We start from the raw sequence: 10,064 nt of genomic DNA on the forward strand, positions 1-10,064 counted from the left end.
GTAATGTGGATTGAACCGAGGACCTTGCATATGCTAGCCATGCACTGTACCACTGAGCTATACATCCCAGTGCCCATAAAGACATATTTTAAAGTGAGACACTTTCTGAATTACCCTCCAGGTCCTAGAGCCTTTCCTTTTGTGTTCACGGTATATGTAGTTGCACATTTTTAAAAACTAATTTCTAGGTGTGCACAATAAAAAAAAAACACGACAATGAAAGAATTGCATTTCATATAGGTCATTTGTTTACTTGCCACTTTCTGTTTTGGAAACATCAGGTCATATATGTATATATATTGATACAGTATTTCCGATAAACTTGGTGGATTATTTTAAAACACACATGCTGATAAAAGCAGAGATTCATCCGCAGAGAGTGTCTCCTCACATCAAAGTTTCTATTGAGCTTTCCAATTTAGCAGCTGTTTGAGAAGTTGTGCAGAAAAAGATTTCTTTACAATTTCCATTTTCCCCGTATGTAGTTAGGGATGTTACTCCGTCTTCTCCGCTTTCCCCCTTAAAAAAAAAAAAATGCAGTGTACTCAGCCTGGGAAAAGACTGAAGAAGTTGGATTTAATTTCTCTATCTGCTGTTTTAAGTGTTAGGACCAGGGCTTCCCTGCTTTTGCTTAGTATGACTTTTGAAGGACTATTTGTACAGTTTTTTAATTGAGCCACTCTTTAATTTACCTAATACTTCCTTAACGAAAATCTGATGCTAATGGTAGTTACTGTATTTCTACTTTTATCCCATTTCTAGAACTTATAGCCTTTAAAAAATCTTTTAATGTCTTATAAAGACATTAATTTAATATATAGATGTTTACAAGACAGTGTTTTCAGGTTCCTTTTAAGCATTCATCTGATTTTATCTGCAAAATTTAACATGACATTTTCTTCCAAGTAAATGCTGTATTTCCCATTTGCTGACCAGTAGGGTGTGCTCTCGTCCCTTGCCAAATAAATTAATTAATTAAAAATTTTAATGTAAACTCTTTATTAAGAGCTTTCAGAAATATATTTCACTCCTTCATTGTCACTGACACAGATGAGATGTGTTTAAACAGACACAGCAGACGGTTCGGCAAACACGACGTAATGGAATGTTAACTGGTTCTGTGGAAACAAGAAAACTTTGAGATGTTACTTCTTTGGATTTAATTCTAAACTAACTTGGTGTTATTTTACCAAATTGGTCCCTTGGTAGTAGATGCTTTCTTTCATCCTGGATGAAAGAAGAAGAAGGAAGACGATGCAGTGGCGGCGATCTCGGGCTCTGCAGTCGGAGGGTTTGGGCTGGGATCCCAGCTCTGTCACCAGAGCTGTGACTCAGGCTCGTTACTTAACCTCTCCGACACCTTGTAAGATGAGGGTAACAGTGCTTCCTACTCCGTAGGGTCACTGCACAGACAAATGACGTTGTCCACGTTAAAGTATTTAGATCACAGCCTGGCCCCGTTCGGGGTTCAGTAAATGTTAGCTAATTTTTAAAAAATCAATATTCTTATATATTCTTTGAGAAAGATTTTTGAGCACCTTTTATTGCAAGATTCCAAAATTCTCTATGGCTTCTTAGTATGCATGATTTAATTTATCCAGGAGGTGGTTTTGTTAAATTCCAGGAGCATAAATGATTCATAAGATAAAATGTCTTACTTTATTTGCAGTATTTGCTGTATTTCTATGTAAGAGGCTATAAAACCTTAGGCCAAAGAAAGGGACCTGTCACAGTGAAATTTCAGGCACCAACCTTTCTCGGGGAGATAAACTACAGGCAGGGAGAATCTTCCTTGACTCTCTAAAGCAAAGGTTACCTGTGCTCGTACGTCTAGGAGAAGTTCCTTGTAAGCCCGTATTCATAAATATCTATTGGGATTTGCAGATACTGACTGGTACTGTATAAAACAGATAAACAAGTTAATACTGTGTAGCACAGGGAACTGTATTTGATATCTTGTTGTAGCTTATGGTGAAAAAGAATATGAAAATGAATATATGTATGTATACATATGACCGAACATGATGCTGTACACCAGAAACTGACACAACGTTGTAAACTGACTATACTTCAAAAAAGAAAAGGTAAAAAAGCAAACATCTATCAGCATGTTTCTTTTAAAAAGAATAGATTTGGTTTGTCTATAAACTTCAAGTCCCTAGAGAACTTTTTAATATGAACAATTTTACCATTTTCTCTGGAATGCAGACACAATGGGATGTACCTGGTAACTAGATCCTTTAAGAATGGAACGAATGCTAACCCCTCTAGGTATTTCTCATTTTGTCCTTTCAGACATTTATTCACTCATCCATCGATAAATGTCTGTTGAACCCCTACGTCCTGGGCCACACTAGGTACCCATCCATGAGCAAGAGGTTACAGGCCGGCGCGCGCGGGCCCTGGTGATGTGCCGGGCGGCAGGGTGCCGTGGGGCTAGCAGGACAGGCGCCCCCCTCCCCCAGACCTGGAGGAGTCGGGGCAGCTTTTCCAACCGAGTGAGCTCTTCCATGAGAACTGAAGGCTGCTTCAGCAGTGGGAAAACGAAGGGGGAAGAACAGGGCAGACAGCAAATGTTCAGAATGTTGTTGTTTGAGGAGGTCAAGTTCCTTCTCAATGACAAGACGGTTACAGAGGAGGTTGGAGAGGCCAAGGAGAGGCTGGATTCCACCCGACTGTGTAGGTACATGTTGAGAAAGTCAGACTGTGCTAAAAGCGTGTGGGGGGGGCGGAGGGGGGTGTTGGTGTTTGAAAGGCTTAATTAAAGTGCACAGTGAAACGTTTGCATTTGCACGTTAGAGATGTCACTCTCATTGCCATAGGCATCGTGTGACCAAAAGAGTTACAATGGGGGCTGCTGAGTTCTCTTCTTAGTTCTGAGTTATCACTTCTGACCAGGGCATCAGTCCTTCTGGCCCCAGGACATGGGGACCCGCACCAGTTCTTGGCAGCAGTGATGGAGCAGATGGAAAACGAGAAAGGGGACCGAGAGAAAGAGACAAATACACAGATCTGTGGTCAGCTCCTTGGTTTTCAGCCATTTGGGGTGACGGGACTGTCATCTGTGGCTGGGGCCCCCTTTAGGGGAATACAAGTTGGTGTTTCGTAGTATTTTATAATAAACCCATCGGCGTCTATAACGTCACAGAAGTCACACACTTGTAGTGGAGGTAAGGACTTTAGGTTCAATGGTTCTTTTATAAGACAGGCTATGAACTTCACATCTATTGTGAAGGTGGGATGAATGTTAGTTGACACTTCAGTTAAATTTGCCAATACATTTGCCACTGTCATTTCTTCTGAGTCATTTCTGATCTCTCCCTTAGTCAATTTAAGACTGTGGAATAAAGTCATCTTCTTTCCAGATTATTCTTTTCTTAAAATAATGATTGTGAATGACTGATATTTTAAAAGTGGCAGCATTTTTTCTTTTTGCTGTAAAAAGGCATATTTGACAACAGGCACATGAAAAAATGCTCAGTGTCACTAATTATCAGAGAAATGCAAATCAGAACTATAATGAGGTATCACCTCTTACTGGTCAGAATGTCCACAAACGATAAATGCTGGAGAGGATGTAGAGAAAAGAGAACCCTCCTTCATGGCTGGTGGGAATGTAATTTGGTGCAGCCACTATGGAAAACAGTATGGAGATTCCTTAGAAAACTAAAAATAGAGTTACCATATGATCCAGCAATTCCACCTCCTGGGCATATATCCAGAGAAAACTCCAACTCAAAAAGATAGATGCACCCCAGTGTTCACAACAGCACTATTTACAATAGCCAAGACATGGAAGCAAACTAAATGTTTATGGGCAGATGACTGGATAAAGAAGTTGTTAGATATATATATAGTGGAATACTACCCAGCCACAAAAAAGAGTGAAATCATGCCATTTGCAGAAACATAGATGGACCTAGAGATGATCGTTCTGAGTGAAGTAAGCCAGACAAAGAAAGACACATATCATATGACATCACTTACATGTGGAATCTAAAAGAAATGACAAATGAATTTGTGTCAGAAACAAATTCACAGACAGAAAACAAGCTTAGGGATACCGAAGGGGAAAAGGAGGGGAGGGATAAACTAGGAGAATTAGTAGATACAAACCACTAAATACAAAATAGATACACAAGGTCTTATGGTAGAGCACAGAGAACTGTATTCAATATCTTGTAATAACCTGTAATGAAAAGGAATATATATGTAAGTGTGTATATTTATGACTGAATCACTGTGCTGTACACCAGAAACTAACACAACATTGTAAAACAACTATACTTCAATTTTTAGAAAAAGGCATATTTGAGTTTGTAATTAACTCAAGTCACCATTCCTTTCCTTAGTTCCTTATGTGGTAAAACATGTGATTATATCATTAACTTTAGGGACTCGTCATTGATGAAACTGGGCGAAAATGTGACAAAAAACTTAGTTTTCACTGGTTGAGAAATATAATAAAATCTACCGCCTATTAATCCATACTATCATATGCCCCCATCAGAAGGCACGGCAGGGCACCTAGGGTCAGCATTACATCCACTCCATAAATATTTACTGAGTGTCCACTATGTATACTTCTGCTGTTTCTACTTTCCCAAAGTAAAATTCAGAAAAATTTCCAGTCATTTGAGCTTTCTGATCGTCTCTATTCCAAAGTATTTTCAATATGTTATATGCATTTGCTCTGTCTCATTAGAGTCTCTGATCCTAGTAAAGACTCTTATTTACAGGCTGACCTCAAAGATATTGCAGGTTTGGTTCCAGACTACTGCAATCAAGTGAACATCCCAGTAAAGCAAGTCACGTGAAGTTTTTGGTTTCCCAGGACATATAAAAATATATCTGCGTTCTATTGTAGTCTATTCTGTGCAATAGCATTATATCTAAAACAAACAAACAAACAAAAAAAAACAGTGTACATACCTTCATTAAGAATACTTTCTTGCTAAAAAATGCTAACCATCATCTGGGCCTTCAGTGAGTCATAATCTTTTTGCAGTGGTAATAATAAAAAATCACTCATCACAAATCACCATAACAAATATAAAGAAAATGTCTGCAATATTGTGAGAATTACCGAACTGTGACACAGAGACAAGAAGTGAGCAAATGCTGTCAGAGAAACAGCACTGGATAGACTTGCTTGATGTGAGGTGGCCACAGGCCTTCAATTTACGTAAAACACAGTATCTGTGAAGGGCAGTAAAGTGAAGCCCAATAAAACGAGGTATGCCTGAATTTGGTATCTCCCGTAGTACGTAGCACCGCTGTTGACTCTTGGTCAACAGACTTGGTCATAGGTAGAAGCTTACATTATAGGAAGGAAGGTTTGGATGACAGCAGACAGCCTAATTGATATGAAAATGCAAAAGAAGCATCTTTGGAGCAAGGCTGTAGATTCGACCTCCCTAAAAAATCTTTGAGACTCAGACTCTTTGCATCGGTATTTGCACTGGTACTCTAAACTAAGGAAATGATCATAAATAGAGTACGCATTGTGCCCAAAGATGTTCAGTGCATTGTTATTTATAAGAGCGAAAAATCAGGTCTGTTAGTAGGACAGCTGGCTAAGTAAAGTGTGGAGTATCTAATCATCTGTTAAAATGATGCTTATGAAGATTTTGTGATTAGAAATACTAGTAACTAATGATAGCTAACAGTTTTATACCACTTACTAAGAATTAGACACAGTCTTAGGGTTTTACAGTCTATTAATTTAAACTTCACAACTCTGTGAGGTACATGCTGTTACTATACCCAGGTTATGACTGAGGGTCAGTAACCTGCCCAAGGATGCACAGCTTGCAACTGTGGATTCAAACCTAGGCAGTTAATTTACTTTTTAAAAGATATTATTTATTTAAATGTTTTTTATGGAACTATAGTCAGTTTACAATGTTGTGTCAGTTTCTGGTATACAGCATCACGTATCAGTCATATGTATACACACAGTTATTTGTTTTCATATTCTTTTCTCATTATACGTTACTGCAAGATATTGAATATAGTTCCCTGTGATATATGGAAGAAACTTGTTGCTAATTTACTTTTAACCACTAAAAATTCTTCCATTTTTCATGTTCAGTGAAAAAAGTGGAATGCAAATTGATTATGGAATAGCTACCCTCATGGTATTATGTGGGATTTTTTTACCTGCTAGTGAAAGAAAACCCAACTCAAGCTGGAGTAAAAAAAGACAAAAGGTAATTCAGTGGTTCGGTAATGGAAAAGTCTAAGGATGTGTAGCCACATGCACTGTTTTATTCAGGTGCTCAAATACTGTCAGCCAGCTTAAGACTTTATCTTACTCGTGGCTTTGTTCTCTTTTGTACTGACCCCATCTTGAGGTTCCTCAATGGCATGACAGCAGCCAGCAAACCCTAAGGTCAGCCAAAAAAAAAAAAAAAAAAAAAAGAGCTCGCTTACTGGTTCTAACAAAACCCCTGGGCCTTAGTGTCACTAGTTCAAACTGAAGGCCAGCGAATACCACGCTCTGTCTGGCCAGGCCTGAGCGTGAGCCCACCTTTGGAGCCGAGGGGAGAATCAGCACCATTCCAAGCACATCAGCTAAGAGCAGAGGGGGCGGTAGTTTCCTGCAGTAAAATTAAATAATGGTCGAGGAGAAAAGAGGAATGGATGCTTTCAGTGTATATCAAGTGCACGTAACAATTTTCTTATCGATAAGTTAAGCATTTAACGTTAACTTACACATTTCTTCATGTCGTCTGCTCTTTGACCTTGAAGTCACACCTTTTTGATGCCTCTCCTCGGTCTCCTATGCTTCTCCTCCCTGGGTGTTGAGCTGTCATCCTCCAAAGCCATCTTTGTTTATGATTTAGCCGTCTCATTCGATTCCTGAACTTTTATTATCACCTCTATATGAATTGCACCAAAGTCTAATTGTAGCCCTATCTTCCTTCCTGACCTTTAATTCCATATCTTCAATTTCTTTCCAGGGCTTTTCCCTGGGATACTTGTTGCAGACTGCTTTCCTTAAGAAGCAGACTCTGAGACTGAGGACGTTTATTAGAATGTGCTCTTGGGATCTGTTGAAGGGAGGAGGAGGAAGCAGACTTGGGCAGAAGAGGCTGAGCTGTGATACAGGTCCAATGTAGGCCTCAGGTGATCCTATGGAAAACTCTGCAACCAGCCTGGCCCTTCAGAGCTGTCCCAGCTCGGGTGAGGGAGCTGGGCCTGTCTTCCTTCCAGCCTTATCAGCCCGTCATTGGATGTGGGTTAACCTTGGGGGCAGGAGTAACCTTGGGCAAGATACTTTTCTTCAGCTAGGGCAGTCTGCAAAGAGAGTTGACAGCTAAGGGCCATTCTCTGCCAGAAATCCTAGAAGGATGGGGACTAATCCTAGAAAGATGGAAACTAATCCTAGAAGTAAGACTTTCAGTCCTCAAGGAAAATCTGGATAGCTCATCAAAGTAGCTTCATTTTGTTCTCCCTGCTCTTAGCCTACCCTTCCTCTTTCTATTCTCCTAGTAGTTCTGTTGATGTTTTTACTTAGATATTTTGAGACTATGTTATTAGGTGCATACAAGTTTAGAATTGTTAAACCTGTTGGTAAATTGAACATTTTGTTAACATGCAATGAACCTCTACCTCTAATAATAATTTTTGCTTTAAAGTTCGTTTTGTTCGATATTACTATTGTTACATTGGCTTTCTTTTACTTAGTATGTTGGTGAATCTTTTTTTTTTTTTTTAAATTTTCTTCTTAATCTTTGAGTTCCCTTAAGTTTTAGGTATATCTTGTAAAGAATATGGGGTTAGATTAAAAAAAAAACTCTGTCTTTTAAATGGAGAGTTTAGTTACTAATAATTATTGTGATTACCGATGTATTTACTGATAATTAGAATTCATTTTTACCATATTATTCTGAACTTTCTATTTGTCTTGCTTTATAAGGAGTTTCTTTCTTCTTCTTTCTTGCTTTGTTTGTGCTCATTCTATTTTTTTCTCATCCTAAGTTTAGAAGTTATATCCTCAATTTCTCGTTTTTAGTAGTTATATAGATTGTAAAATGCACACTTGACATAGCAAAGTCTAAAGAGAGTATCTTTATCCTCCTAAAACATACAAGAAACACTTTAGGGACATGTTAATTCACATCACTGCCTCCCTCTTTTCATTTGCTTGTCCAGATTTTTATTTTTTCTCTCTTTAGCACCACTAATTGGACATTATCATTATTGCTTATACAGTCAATATTTATTTAGATTTAACTATATATCTCTTTTTGTTGTTGTTCATCATTTCTTTCTGTCCTTCAGATGATATTTTAGGGTTAGTTTTCTATCTTCCTGAAATATATTTCTTTAAAAAGTTCCTTTGGGGGTGACATATTGATTGAAAACTCTATCAATTTTTGTTTGCTTAAAGATGTCTTTTTTTCACCCTTCTTCTCAAGAGAGAGTTTCATGTATATACAACTCCAAGTTGACAATTTTTTCCTCAGAACTTTGAAAGTATTATTTCACTGTCTTTTAATATTACCATTATCGATTAAAAGTTAATTGTCAGTTTAATTTTCCTTTCTTGTAGGTATTATTTTTTATCTCTGTCTTTAAAGACTTTCTCTTTACTGATCATTGCAGTTTATTGACAGTTGGTTTGTGGAGGTTCTTTCATCTATATTTCAGGAATGTTGTGTTTCATCAGTTCTGGAAAAATGTTAAGGCATTATTTCTATTACCTCGTCCCCATTCTTTTTATCTCCTGTAACCTTGGTGAGCAATAGACCGTCTTACTCTGTCCTTTGTGTCTCTTAACTCTTTTGTGTTTTCCATTTCTGCCTCTCTGTGCTGGATTTTGTGTAATTTCTTCAAACCTATCTTCTAATCTGTTATTACTCACTTTAACTGTATCTGCTACTTAACATCAATTGCCTTTAAAATATCAGTTATTATATTTGTCATTTTTAGATGTTGTATTTGGTTCTATTTTAAATCTGCTTGGTCATTTTTAATCTCTTTTTCTTTCTCTGATATTTTCTTTTATTTCTTTAATTATAGTCAACATAATGTTTTATATTTGGTACCTAATAATTCAAATATCTGCAGTCTTTGTGGGTCTACTCTTGTTGTTGTTTTTTTTCTGCTTAGTTTTACTTTTAGTAACTTGTTTACCATGCATTTTGTCCTTTTTGATTTGAAGCTTTAATTTTTTGGAACTTCATGAGAATTCAACGTTTAGTGTTTGTTTATGCTAGGCACTGCCGAGCCAGGGTCATTTGAATAAACTGAAGTCTTGACTAAGAACTTTTTGGGGCCACTGCATAGAGAATGTGGGTTCTGACCTGTGTGAGGATGGGCTTATGATAAGAATTCTCAGGAGAAACATTTTCCTTTCCACCACAGTGAAGATACGAACAAGCAAGTAACCTTTCCATCTCCCCCTTCAGGACAAACATTTTCCTAATTCATCTACTAAAGGCGTCACCTTTTAGGGTCCCAATTTTGTGCAGTCTTTCATAAGACATCCCACTCTAGATAGGTGCCTGGCTTTGTCTCCCAAATCCCATAAACTCAACCCACTAAAACTCAAGGCCAGGAGTTAGCAAAGATTTTTCTCTAAAGGGCCAGATAGTAAATATATTTGGCTTTGCAGACCATATGGTTTCTGTGGCAGCTACTCATCCCTGTTGTTGTGGCATGAAAGCAGCCGCAGACAGTACATAAATGAATGGGTGGGGCTGTGCTCCAATAAAACTTTATGTACAAAAACAGGCAATAAGCTGGTTGTAGCCCCTGGGCCATAGTTTTCTGACCTCTGCTCTAGGCCACCGGGAATTGCCAGATGCCCTCAGAACAGATGCCAACTTCATCATTTTCTTACCTACTGGGAGTCACGCTTTTTTCCTTTGTGAGGTCTCTGAAGATTTCCCTTAAATGGTTTTGCCGGTCCAGCAATGTATTTATAAAGATGTTTTAAAATATTTTGTTTGCAGGTCAGTTGTTCTGCGCTGGGAGGATTTCTCTGGATCGAAGTCAGCAGTGAGAGTCAGATTCGTCTCATCGGCGAAGATTTTCTCAAACTTTCAAACTGC

This window comes from Camelus ferus, chromosome 13, assembly GCF_009834535.1.
Source record: "Camelus ferus isolate YT-003-E chromosome 13, BCGSAC_Cfer_1.0, whole genome shotgun sequence".
In the NCBI taxonomy this organism is placed as follows: Eukaryota; Metazoa; Chordata; class Mammalia; order Artiodactyla; family Camelidae; genus Camelus; species Camelus ferus.